Consider the following 14,058-nt stretch of genomic DNA (forward strand, 5'->3'; position numbering starts at 1 on the left):
ATATCCTGACACTTTTTAAATCATAGCAACCTGATGAAAGTATATTTTGCATACACTTTTTATTATAAATTAACATTTTATAAGTTGATAATATGGCAATGTGTGATCAATTGTTTCTAAACAATCCCTATTACCCAAATGCCCTTCTGCAATGTAATTTTGTAGCTCCTCCATTAAACTAACAACAATTTATTATTTCTCTGCATAGTATTGACTGATGTCACTCAAGCAACTACATTCAGCAGAAGCTCCACTGGGACTGGAGTCTAAGATGGCTTTACTCTTGTGTCTGACACTTCATCTGAGATAGTTTGGAAAAAATGGGACCTGATTTGGCTTCTCTATGCAGTCTCTTATCATTCTGTACTCTAGCCTGACACTATTTATATGATGGCTGGATTCCATAGAGTAAACGTGAAGCTGAAAGACTTTTTAAGACCTAGACCTATAAGTTAAAGCAAATCATGGGGCCAGTTCAAATTTTGGGAAAAGAGAAGGAGATGCCACCGTTTAGTGGAGGAGCTACAAAATTACATTGCAGAAGGGCATTTGGGTAATAGGGATTGTTTAGAAACAATTGATCACACATTGCCATATTATCAACTTATAAAATGTTAATTTATAATAAAAAGTGTATGCAAAATATACTTTCATCAGGTTGCTATGATTTAAAAAGTGTCAGGATATGTAGTAACAATTACTTTTAAACACTCTTATTTAGGAGTGTTTTACGGTTTGGATCTTAAATGTCCCCATATGCAAAAGACTTGTCTGCAAGTCTGTGGTGCTATTGGGAGATGATGGAACTTTTAGGAGGTAGGGCCTAGAGAAAGGAAGTTAGGTCACTGAGGGCACGTCCATGACAGAGATATTGGGACCCCAGATCCTTCCTCTATTTTTCTTTGCTTCCTGGCTTCCATGAGGTAGTATACTCTACTATGTATCCCTGCCAAGATGTTCTGCCCCACCACAGAGGTCCAATAGCAGTGGAGCCAGTCATTCATGGGTTGAAACCTAAAAACATGAGTCAAAATAAACCCTTTCCTCATTTTAAGTTGTTTGTCTCAAATATTTTGCTACAGTAATGAAAACTAACTAACAGTATAATCATGAATGTCCACTGTAGAACATAGTTTGGCATCCATGATCCATATCCTGAAGAAAAGAGAATACAGGTAGACCAGGATATATATACAAGAAAGTTCATAGTAGCATTGGTCTTAGTTCATTATAGTCCCAAACTAGAAACACTAAAGTCCATCAAATCTAGAATAGATTTTATGGAACTTTAAAGAACAGCGACAATGTACAAACTATATACTCGGCAACATAAATGAATCCTTTAAAAAAATGTTGAACATAAAATACAAGTCATAAAATGATGCAGTGTGATTTCAGTTATATAAAGCATCAGAAAATGCCAAACTATACTATGTTATTTAGGGATGCATGCATAAGTAGTATGAATATAAAGCAAAGCAGGAAAATATTTACCATATTAAAGCTAGGGTATGAGTTTGGCCCAGTAACGGGGAAGTGGGATGGAGAGAGCATCCAGACATGGGAAATACCATAACTGGGTGATGGGAAGAAGCTGGAAATTTGAGGAACTTAAAGGAAACAAGAACAAAAGGAAGAAAGGCACTTATAGATCAGCTTAAAGATTTTCAGATTTCCTGCTAAGAACAATGAAAAGCTATTGATTGGTTTAAGTAGAGGATAATATAACCAGGGTTTAATTTTCAAAGTGTCATCTTGTCTGTTATGTGTAAAATAGAGGAAGTCAAGGTGCATACAGGAATGCAGTTAAAAATCTATTTTCCAAGGTTTTACGTGAGAGATGATATGCCTTTCAGTTGATGCAGAGATAGTAGGTAAGGAGAGAAAGAGACAAAAATGAGATAGTCTTGGGAAGTGGAATCAATAAGACCTGATGTTTGAGAGTTTTAAAAAAATGAGTTAGGATGATTCTTATTTTTTCGCATGATCAACAGGGTACCCCTGGTCAATAGATGGAACACCAATAGAAAGTTGGATCTTGATTTTGGATTCCTAGGAGACATGCAAGCACAGATGTTATCCAAGCAGCTGAATAAGTGAATAAGTGCTCTGGAGTGAGAAACGGGAATTTGGAAGTAATCAGCATTGTTTTTTTCTTTTAATATAGCCCAAAAGTAAATAAAATAGGGCATAGTGAAGCACCAAGAGAGGTAAAAATAACTCAGAAAGGATAAATAGGAGGAAGAAGCAGTGAAGATATTACTTTTTTGTGTAAGGCATGGTTCTTGACACTGGGGCATGAAGGCAAGTAAGATATGGCCTGTGCCTTGTAAGCATAAGGCCCTGGGTTCGATCCCCAGCACCCAAAAAAAAAAAAAAAAAAAAAGATATGGTCTGTAGTCTACTGTCAAGCAGAGACAGACACATTAGCAAATCAATCTATCTATAGATCAAAAGATAAAATTAAGTACAAAATGCTGTGGGATCTCAGAGAAGGGCAGTAAACTCTGGAACGTCCAACAAGAATTAGCCAGAAGAGCTGGGCACAGTGAGGTACTCCTGTAATCCCAGCAGCTAGGGAGGCTGAGGCAGGAGAATGCACATTCTAACCAGGCAACTTGGTGAGACCCTGTCTCAAAATAAAATATAAAAAAAGGGCTGGGGATGTGACTCAGTGGTTAAGCACCTCTGGGTTCAATCCCTAGTACCAAAAAGAAAAAAGAAAAGAAAAAATTAACCAGAAGATTTGGAAAAGTGGGAAAGGCATTCCAGAACTAGGCAATACGATACACAAAAGCACAGAAACTTGAAACAATCATATTTGTGCTTGGACCACAAGTACAATTAATTCAGAGTTTGAAGGCCAAGAGAAGGGAGTCAAATGGAATAGGAAGGAAGACCCTAGTCATGGAGGTCTTCCATGCCCTGCCCAGTTTCTAATTTATTCAGTAGAAGTACAAGTCATGCGGTAATAAACTCAATTGATATGATAATGTTTGCATATTAGACAGGTTATCTAAATCAGGAGTGGAGGAGGAAGGTGAAGGTGAACATAGCCCAACTAATTAGAAAAGAAATAAGCAACTAAATAGGAAGTGGTGATACAAGGAACAATACATTTGAAAAATATTTAGGACCACTCTTTAATTTAAAAAGCCTGTCTGGAAGATCATGTATGCTCAATCGCACGTTTGACCCAGCTTTCAATGCCGTTGAAAATGAATGCTGGGGGCTGGGGTTGTAGCTCAGTGGTAGAGCACTTGCCCAGCGTGTGTAAGGCACTGGGCTCACGTCTCAGCATCACACATAAAAAAATGAAGGTCCATCGACAACTAAAAAGCAGTAAAAAAAAATTTAAAAAGAAAGAAAGAATGAAAGAAAATGAATGCTGGGATGGGGCGTGGCTAAGGTTGTTAACCGCTGAATTCAGAGAGAGAGAGAAAGAAAGGGAAGTAGATGCCGAAGCCAAAACGCCTGGACATTGATAACAAAGCAAGGAGACCTCACAACACAAGAGGTCACAGATTGCCAGGGGAAGAAGACAGGCAGCGGCGGCTGGAACCCTGCAGCTGGCAGGTGAAGTAGTGCGGACCGGGCTGGGCGGGCGCTGTGACAGCCAGCACTCAGCGTGCCTGGGCCCCTGCAGCGCTGCAGGCCGCAGGATCTCAGCCCCGCAGCTACTCGAAAATCTGTGATTCCCCACTGCTGGGATCTGTGACAAAGCTCCACACTGAGGAGAACCTGCCGCTGCCAAGAAAGGAACAAATGCCAGCAGTACAGGGACAAGCGAGGCAAAGGAAAGAAAGGTCCAGTGGGAAGGGAAATGGTTCAGGGAATCCAGAAATAAAGTGAAAAAGTCACCGAGGTTTTGACCACTGCACAAAAACAGCAAAAGGAGGAGCTTGTTGAAGTAGGAAAAGATTTCCTCCCACTGTGCTTCACTGTGCAAATTAAGAAAAACAAAAAAAACTAATTTCCCATAGAAATAACCACCAGGAGAGTACGGAGGGAAAATGCCATACAAAATAAGTATGAGAAAACTGAATAAAAAGCGAACTAGATACATTCGTACAGACTAGTGAAACAGGACAAGAAGATGTGTCCTCAAAATGGCTCACAACGGTAACCTGACATTTAAAATCAGGCACGAAAACACTCAGAAAATGACTCAAGATGTGGAAGAACACCATAAATCAGAATTAGAAAAGCTCAGCTTTGAGGTGACAGAACTCAAGGAAGAGAAATAAAAGAAAAAATTGTCTCTGAAATAGAGATGAAAACGAAAGAAATATAAGAGCAAATGAACACAGCAGATAACGCTAAAAATAATGGAAATTGAGGAAGTGAACTTTTTTAATTTTTAAAAGAAATTATTTTTTAAATCAAAAAGAGATGAAGAGATAAGGACAGTTGGTGAAACTAGTACACAAATCCTTTCCAGCAGCTATAGACAGCTCTGCTTTGTAGCTGCCGCTGCCTTACAACCATTTTCTTAGACATTTTTGTGCCTCTGTGGCCTCAGTTCTTGATACATGGCAGGTACAGAATACTTTTTTTTAAAATACATGGTGTTTAGTTCCTGGTGACAACTCCTTTATCCTATCTCCAGTACTCAGGGAAGCCTTCAAAGATAAGAATACCACTGACCCAGGTTCCTTACTCCCCTGGCAAGGGGTTAATTTCCACTATCACTTAGAAGAGTGAAAAGAGGAGCTCTCCCTTTCAGAGATCAAACACCAGGATTCAAGGGATTTCTTGCTCTCTCCTATTTGAATAGTTCTATTCCCACTGTCTGCTGGAATATAAGTACTCTTTTCTATCATGTAAAAAGTGTTCAAGACAAACTAAATATTTATTCAGCCTAAATCATACATATTAATTCATTCAAAGATTCATTTAGCAAATAGTTTTATTAATTTTTTATTTGTTCTAATTTGTTGTACATGACAATAGGATGCATTTATACATTTTGATAGATCATACATAAAGAGTATAATCTCTCATTTTTCTAATTATACATATTGTAGGATCACATCAGTCCTGCAGTCATATATGTAAATGAAGTAATAATGTCTGTTTCATTCTACTAGCAAATAGTTTTTGTTGTTTTGTTGTTGTTATAGTACTGGAGATGGAACCTAGAGGTGCTTCACCATGGTTCTATTCCACAGCCCTTTCTATTTATTTGTTTTATTTTGAGACAGGGTCTCACTAAGTTGCCCAAGCTGGCCTTAAATTTGAGGTCCTCCTGCCTTAGCCTTCCGAGTTGCTGGTGTTATAGGCGTGCACCACTGTGTCCAATTTAGCAAATAGTTATTAAGCAACAAATCCTTAGTGGGTAAGAATGAATGAGACCACAGATTAGGTTCCTGCTTTCTTAGAATCACCTTGAGGTGAGGAGTGTGTAACCCAATAACCAAATAAAAAAAGGCCATTATAGACTCTGATGAATGCTGGGAAGGAAATAAACAGTGATGAGAAATGGAGGGAAGTTATTCAAAATAGGAAAGTCAGGGAACACTTCTCTAACCCTATGCATAGTTTCATATCAGGCTATTTTGATATAATATTAAAATATTCAAGTACCTTGCTAAGAAACCCCCATGCTATTCCCTTTTGGATCTAACTTCAGGCCTCCTTTCCCTTTTTTTTTTTTTTTTTTTTTTTTTTTTACTATCCTCCAAAAGGTACATGGGGTAAAGACAGAAATACACCTTATTCCTGACCTTATAGAACTAACAGTTTCGTGGAAGGCACAGATGTTGTACTAGCTTTCCATTACTGTAATGAATACCTGCCACAATCATCTTATAGAGAGAAAATGTTTAATTTGGCTCACAGTTTTGGAGGTTTCAGTCCATAATCAACTGACCCCATTGCTATAAATATTGTGGCAGGGCAGCAGATGTGGATAGAAGAACATGGTGAAGCAAAACTGCTCATTTCACGGCCAGGAAGCCCAAGAGAGAACAAGGAAGAAGCAGGGGTTCCACACTAAAGGCACAGCCTCAATGACCTAAAGATCTCCCACTAGGCCCCACCATTTAAAGGTTTCACCACCTCCCAGTAGTGTCTCCCTGGGGCTAACCCTTCAACACCTGGGTCTTGAAGGGGTGGGACATTTAGGATTCAAACTATAACAGATGTATAAACAGATAAGTAAATGCATGACAGAGGCCATACCTCACCTGTGAGCAGTGTTACTGTTCTTGCTAGTTAACTCTTCTGTCTAGGGCCTCTAGAGTCCCTAAAAACTCGTCTTGTTTGGGTTCCAGACTGAAAATTCTGCCTGGTTGCCTATGTCATCTCAATATTTACTTGTTATTTTTAAACTAAAACAGGAGTTACTTGACTTGCATATAATACTTGCTTAATTTCCTCACTGGCATAATACATAAAATAAATGGGAAATTAATTTTAAAATTACTCCATTAAGAAGTCTATATTTTTTCACCAATTTTTTTCAAACAAAGAGATTTTGGCCAAATAATTTACGTTAGTTATCACCTGAGAATGTGTTCACTTAATAACTATCAGAAAACTCTACTTCAGCCAGGTACAGTGGCTCAAGACTGTAATCCCAGCAATTTGGAAGTGAAGGCAAGAGCATTTCCAGTTCAAGTTCAGCCTAAACAACTTAGTGAGACCCTCAGCAATTTAGCAAGACCCTATCTCAAAATAAAAAATAAAAAGGTCTAGGGATGTGGCTCAGTTGTAAAACATCCTTGGGTTCAACCCCCCCAGTGCCCCTAAAAAATTTAAAAACCTTTACTATAGTTCAGTATCACTTAGTCTATCAGTAATTATGTCAATCAACCATGTTCATCTGGTAATCAGTCAGGCAGTATTTATTCGTACAGTAGATTTTAGGAGGACAAAACAGACAATGAATATTCTATAAAAGAGACAGAATTAGAAATATTTCAACAGATACACAGGTATTTTAATTATGTTCTGAATTGCTTATATTATCTTGTCAGCTCTTGTAGATTCATCACAATTCTTTTGGATTCCTCTGAGATACACCCAACAACTGGGAATCGCTACTTCCCTTCAAAGAATGGGGCAGCCACATGCCAGGTCCTTGTGTTGGGGACAGATGAGAAAGAACAGTGATAGTTCCTCTTGCCAATATCCTTCCCTTGTATATTGCAAGGCCTCAGAACTAGGATAGAATTATCTGTCAATCCTAGCTTTATATGAGGTGCTAAGTGAAGAAAGAGGGGATTAAAGTCCTCCAAAGGCGCCTTCTCTCTGTGTGATTCTTTAATGAGGATGACAGCAGGCTTGAGCCTTCTGGAAATTCTCACACAGGCATTAGGTGTAAACAGCACATAAGGAGTTCTAATAAGGTCCCTCCAGAGCAAGGGAAGGAGGTCAGGAAAAAGTCATCTAATGAAGATACACACACCAAGAAACAATAATTATTTTGCCACAAACCAAACAAAAACCAAAAAAAAAAAAAAAAAAAAAAAAAAAAAAACTTATCTCTAACACCTAGACACAGGACATGGCTATACTTTCGATTTAATTAAACCACTTTTTGTTATACCTCATGCACATATCCTTGTCCTTATCACACTGAAGTGTAATTGTAGGTTTATATGTCTTCTGCCTAGCTGAATTCCTTCATATAAAACTGATATTCAGGGGCTGGGGTTGTGGCTCAGTGGTAGAGTGCTTGACTAGCATGTGTGAGACGCTGGGTTCGAATCTAAGCAGCACATATAAACAAATAAAGGTCCACTGACAACTAAAAAAGTATTTTAAAAAAATGGTGTTTAGTAATTTTTTTTTGCCGCAGAATTGAGCTGTGTCTGACATAGAATAGGGACTGAAAAATGACAGAATGAACTGGAAACAGAACTAAAGAAGGCAGACATTAAAATGCAATAGGCAGCTGTATGTAGTATATAAAAAGGATAGATGGATTAAAAATAATGTTATTCAAAAATACCTGAAATATTAAATTAACTGATATGAATATTTTGATCACTCAAAATGCATTCACCATAGTATTAATAGGTATTCATTAGGGAATACCAAAATGTGGATCAATTTCCTTTAAGATTATGTAGTTCGAGATAGCTAGACTTTCTGTGTATTTATTCATTTCTAGAGTATTTATTGAGTACTTGTTTTGTGCCAGGTGCTGAGATAGTAATTAGAACCATGATGATATTTGAATGAAGATATTGATTGTTGAGTCTAGTGGAGCAAATAAAACCTATATATAGGCTAAAATGTTAGGAGCTCTGAGATGAGTTTGTTGTCAATTGAGAGGGGCAGAAGGGGGTGATTTTTTCAGTTGTGTTTGACCAATGCAAAACACAGAATAGGGAAGGTGATGCCTCATCCAAATCTTAAAGGAAGAGAAGAGGGTGAGAGGAGGCAGAAGGGCATTTTAGACTGAGAAGCTTTACTGAAGAAACAATAAAGTTGGTAACTTATTTGAGTAGAGATCAGTGAGGAAGGGTGTAGAGTTCTGGAGAGATAAGGTCTTAAAGAACTTTATGGAATATGCTAATAAGTTCTGACTTTATACTACACAAAACAGGAAGTTACAGGATATATTACTTTGGTAGGGCTGCCATAACAAAGTATCACAGACTGTGTGACTTAAGCAACATAAGTTTATTTTCTTACAATTCTAGAGGCTGGAAGTTCAAGATCAAGGTGCTGATAGAGGTGTTTCTTATGAGGCCTCTCTCCTTGGTTTATAGATATGTCTTCCTTACATCACATGGTCTTCCCTCTATACATGTCTGTGTCCTAATCTCTTTTTACAGACACTAGTTTATATTGGATTAGGGCCCAACCTAATAACCTCATTTTAACTTAATTACTTCTTTCAAGAACCTACCTCCAAATATAATCACATTCTGAGGTCCTGGGGATTAGGACATCAACATAGAAACTTGGAGAGAACATAATTCAGCCCATAACAGGGTTTTGTCTGACTTCCATCACTGTTTTAGTCTGTTTTGTGCTGCTATAACAATACCACAGACTGGGTAACTTACAGTGGAGAGGAATTTGACTCATCGTTCCGTAGGCTGAGTCTAAGATTTAGGGGCTGACACTTGGCGAGGGCCTCCTTGCACGGGGAGGGTGAAAGAGAACAAGACAGGGCTGAACTCATCATTTATAAGGAACTCTCTCATGATAATGGCACTTACCAGTTCATGAGAGCAGTGCTCTCAAGACCTGAACACCTCCCATTAGGCCCTGCCTTTCAACACTGCAGCGTTAGAGATCAGGTTTCCAACATGTGAACTTTGGGGGATACATTTAAGCTACAGAAATCATCCAGCTAGCAGAGCAGACAGGTATAGGGCCAGGGACAGGGAGACATTTTGGAAGAAAGTTGCAACAGTCTGTGAGAGATGATGAGCCTTCACGAGACATAGGAGGGCATGGCAAAGGGAGATGTGAAGAGCAGAAAGAAAAATAATGTTAAGAATCACTGACCTCCAGATTAGGATTCAATTCCTCGGCATAGTCCACAGGGACTTTGACAATTCAACCCTAACCTCTCAATGCAGACTCATGTTGTATCACTCCAGATATGCTACCCTCCAGATACTAAGATCTCCTCAAGGCCTCTGATCATTTTATGCTTTTTTTCAAGCTTAATGGGCCAAACCTGTGTGCCTGCTTTTGTCATTCTTAGCTGGCTGACCATGTATTTAGGTAGAGGTGGTCAAATGTTACCTTCCCTAATAGGTTCTAACCTTCTCTGACAGTGAGTTACTTCCTCCTCTGAATTCCCAAGAATGTGTGTACATAGCTATCTTCATATAGCCATGATTAGTTTAAATGTCATATGCTTGCCTACTCCCTACTAAACTGTGAATTTCTTATGGGCTGGGATTGGTTTTCTTGTTTCCCCAGAGTTTGACATGGTGATCACTGAATTTGCAAAGCATTTAATAAGCTGGTAAATGTGTGAGGATTAAAATTTACACCTGATTCTACCTAGATAGCCTGTGCTTTCTCTGTAATATCTGTTTAATGAAAACACTAGGAAGAGACTAAAAAAAGAAAGTCAGATTTTCCATATTTGGGGCTAAATCTCTCTTATAACAAGAAACAAGATATTTTCACTAACCAGCAAGGAAAATTCCAAGGGAAAAGCCAGGCAAATCAGTAGAGTTTCCAATCTGTCACCACTTTAATCCATCTTGTAAATCACTTCCAGTTTAATCTTAAAGGACAAAACACCACTGTCTTCATGTATTTTTCTATTTAAGAACTTAATAAGTGGCTCCCCTTGCCTATCTGATCAAATCCAAGTTTCCCAATCTGGCTTCTGCTTCCCTCCCTTCTATGCCCTTGCTCAGTGCTGCTGAGAGTCCAGGTTCTCACCCTTTCTCTCTTTAAAAACTCCCCTTCTTCTTGTTTATATTTGATTACAACTATGGTCCCTGGGCTTCCAGGAAAATTCAAATTACAACTATCATTTTTCAACTCTTAAGAGGTCAGACTATCCTTCACAATTTATCAGTATATATCATTTATTGTAATGCTCGTTAATAGAGGAATAGGTAAACAATCAGTGGTATACCCATGCAATGAAATATTATTCTGTCATAAAAATGAAGTGCTGATACCATGCTATTACTGGGATGAATCTTGAAATCAACATACAAATTGAAAAGACACAAAAGGCCATATATTATGATTCCATTCATTTGAACCTCCTGAATAGGGAAACCAATTCAGATAGGAGGTGGTGGCTTCAAGCTGTAGTGGGGAGAAAGGCAGAATACCAGAGTGATAATCAAACGGTACAAAGCCTGTTTCTGAAGTGATGAAAATGTTCTTAAAACCAACTATAGTACTGGGCACAGTGCTGCACGCCTGTAATCCTGCTACTCAGGATACTGAGGCAGAGGGATCACAAGTTTGAGGCCACCATGGGCAATTTAGCAAGACCCTGTCTCAAAAAGGGCCAGGGATGTAATTCAGTGGTAGAACAGTCCTGGGTTCAGTTCCCATTACCAGAAAAAAAAAAAAAATTGTCATGATAGTTGCACATATCTGTTAATATACTAAAAAGTTAATGAATGGTATACTCCTTAACTCCTGTCAACCACTAATCCATTGTCCATTTCTATAATTTTGTTATTTTCAGAATGTTGCAGCTACTTGGGGGAAGTTGAGACAGAGGATGTAAATTCAAGCCAGCCTTAGTAAGAGGCTTAGTGAGATCCTGTGTCAAAATTTAATTTTTGTAAAAAAGGGACTGGAGATGTAGCTCAGTGATAAAGTATAAACTCAATCCCCCCTGAAATAAAAGGCATATAATATGCACACAGTATATAATCTTTGGGTACTGACTTTTTCACTTGGTGTAATTTCCTAGAAATTGATGTGTGATTATGTGTATAAATAGTTCCTCCTTCCTTTTTATTGCTGAGTATTTCCAGAAATTATTTTCATTTTTATTCTTTATCCATCACATCCAACTCAAGAGTAAGTCCTGTCAGATCTACCCCCAAAGTAAATCTTGAATTTCATCTCTTCTACCTGTATTTATGTGCTTCTCCAAAGGACCACATGCTCTCACCCAGCCTTCAAGAACATAAAACTGATCTAGCTGTTTTTACTCCAGCTCTTTTATATCCCATAACCACTCAATAGTTAGAATAAGTTTGAATTATTTTGGAATCTTTATATAATAACACTTTCCAAAGTAAAAACCTTATCTTCCTTCTTCATATATTCATTCAAAAACATTTTTGAGGTATTGTTTAGGCACTGAACAGACAGCTATAACAACATAGACAAAATCCCTGGTCTTGGGGAACTAATAACACATTGAAGTATGTATGTCAATAAACAAAATAAGTAAAATATGATGGTAAAAGTTAAGCTGAAGAGGGAGATGAGAAGTTTTGTAGGCAGGTGAGTTACAGATATTACAGATGTTACAGATATTACAGATATTACAGATGTTACAGGTGAGTTGCAGATAACATTTAAACAAAACATGAAAGAGATAAGGAAAGAGCCATGTAGGCAAATGGGGAAACACATTTCAGATAGGGGAAACAGCAAATAATAAGCCAAGATGGAAGGAAGCAGAGTAGGATCATCTAAGGAACTGAAAGGAAATCGAGGTGGTTGGGGTCAAGTGATCAAGAGGAGATACAGGAGATGGGGCAGAATGGGCTTTTTAGGGCATTGTAATATTATGTCCTTTACTCTGGGTGAGATAGCAAGGCTTGGAGGGTTTTAAACAAAATTTGACTTTTGAAAGTTTCTCTGGCTTCTGTGTGAAGAATACAACACAGGGTGGAGACCATGGCTCTGGTTCTGAGTCACCTGGGACCCAGACTGAGGCACCTAGTGTTCTCATGGGGTAAAAACTGGTGTGCCTGGAAGTAGACTTTAAAGGCAGTTTCTCTTCAAAACATTTATAGTACCACCTGATAATCATCTTATGAAACCATGGTAGCAACAGCATTAAAATGGGTGATATGAAAGAGAACTATGTTGAAGCATTTATTTCCAGTCAGAAATAGGGATTTATCTTGTGTTTGTCATAAATGTATATATTATTCTCTTTCAGATGACTATAACTGTGGGGGAAAAAAAAAGTAGAGCTTGTTTAGCCATCTGATGGCAGGACAATAGTATGCTACCATCTTTCTGTGAATACTCCACATGAATACACACAACCTATCCCTCAACCAGATGCTGTGCACAATAATGAAGAAACACATGATAAAGTGCTGAAAAGCAGATTAGGAAAAAAAGGTGAACACCATGATAGAAAAACTTAGCAAAATGTTCTTTACTACTAAGCATTATTGATATCCTCATCAACAGTATCACAGATATCTAAAGAAACTGAATTTTCCACAAGACAGATATTGAAATTCTTGAGAGAACCAAAGAGAAATGCTATCCTGTGTCTCATGTGCCATTTGAGAAATGCAATCTGGTGTCATATAGTAAAATAACAATAAAATGTCTTGTGTTAAAATATAAACTTCTTTATTAATTTTGGAGTTGACATTCTTATTTAGAGAAACCTATTTCATCTTAGTTTTCTTTTGAGATAGTAAAGTCTACCATTTACTTTTGTGTCTAGTATATTTACATCATCAGCCAAACATTGTTATTAATACACATGATTAATAAAAGGTGCATGTTTCTTCTCCTAAAAAAAAAAAAAAGTAAAGTACTCTAGGAAAAGGGGAAATAAGGTGGTTAGTGAAGAAGGCAAGAGAAGATAGTTTGGACTAGGGTCATAACTTGGTAGGTCATGTGAACTGACTGGATCTGGATGTGCCTTAAAGGTTAGAACTAAAAGGTTTGTTGGTGGATTTGATTAACAGTGTAAGAGAAAAAGCCAAGGATGACTCCAAGGTTTGGGGGTAAGCAATGGATGGATGAAATTGGTATTCACTGAGTTGAAAAATGCAAGAGTAGGTTTTGGTGGTTACATGGGGAGTTAGGTATAAGATATGTTCATGTTGAGGTGTTGGGTACATGTGAGTCTGGGATTAACTAGTAGTCCATGTTTGGGCTATAATTTGAGAATGGTAAATGTGTAGACTGCATGTGAAGCCATTGGATTGCATGTTATCCCATAAGGGCACTGCTGTAGACAGAGAAGAGGTTCAAGACACCTAAAGCACTACAAAATGAAAAGGCCTGGACAGGAGAAGGTAAGCAAAGGAGCTGTCAGAGGACTTCGCGGGGGAGGGGGAGGATCCATATTCCTTACCAAAATCATCACCTGCGCCTTCTCAACCCCTATAACTTCCCTCCACAGTCACACAGGACAACTTCATTTTGGAAACACATCAAGTCCTTTCTCGTCTCATGTTTCTACCCTGACTCTAATTTTAATCACCACCTTCTGTTACAAGTGTCAGCTTAAACTGTTGCCCTGTTTTCCCTAAACACCCTAATTCCCATCTGACTTTGTCTAACCATCCTGATTCCCGAGTTTTGTCTATCTTATTAAACAGTCCGACCCAAACGCTCCCACCAAGTTATAGCTCGTTACTGTAAACCCAAACAAACTAATTTAACAAACGC

At 38.1% G+C, this 14,058-nt stretch overlaps 2 pseudogenes; one reads left to right on the forward strand and one right to left on the reverse strand.

Annotated features, from left to right (window-relative positions):
- LOC124979404 (proliferation-associated protein 2G4-like) overlaps positions 1-9,045 on the reverse strand; it is a 76,377-nt pseudogene extending 67,332 nt beyond the window's left edge.
- Positions 9,046-12,456: 3,411 nt separating this feature from the next.
- LOC124979503 (39S ribosomal protein L42, mitochondrial-like) lies at positions 12,457-12,885 on the forward strand (annotated as a pseudogene).
- Positions 12,886-14,058: the final 1,173 nt, after the last annotated feature.

Source organism: Sciurus carolinensis, chromosome 1, assembly GCF_902686445.1.
Source record: "Sciurus carolinensis chromosome 1, mSciCar1.2, whole genome shotgun sequence".
NCBI lineage: Eukaryota > Metazoa > Chordata > Mammalia > Rodentia > Sciuridae > Sciurus > Sciurus carolinensis.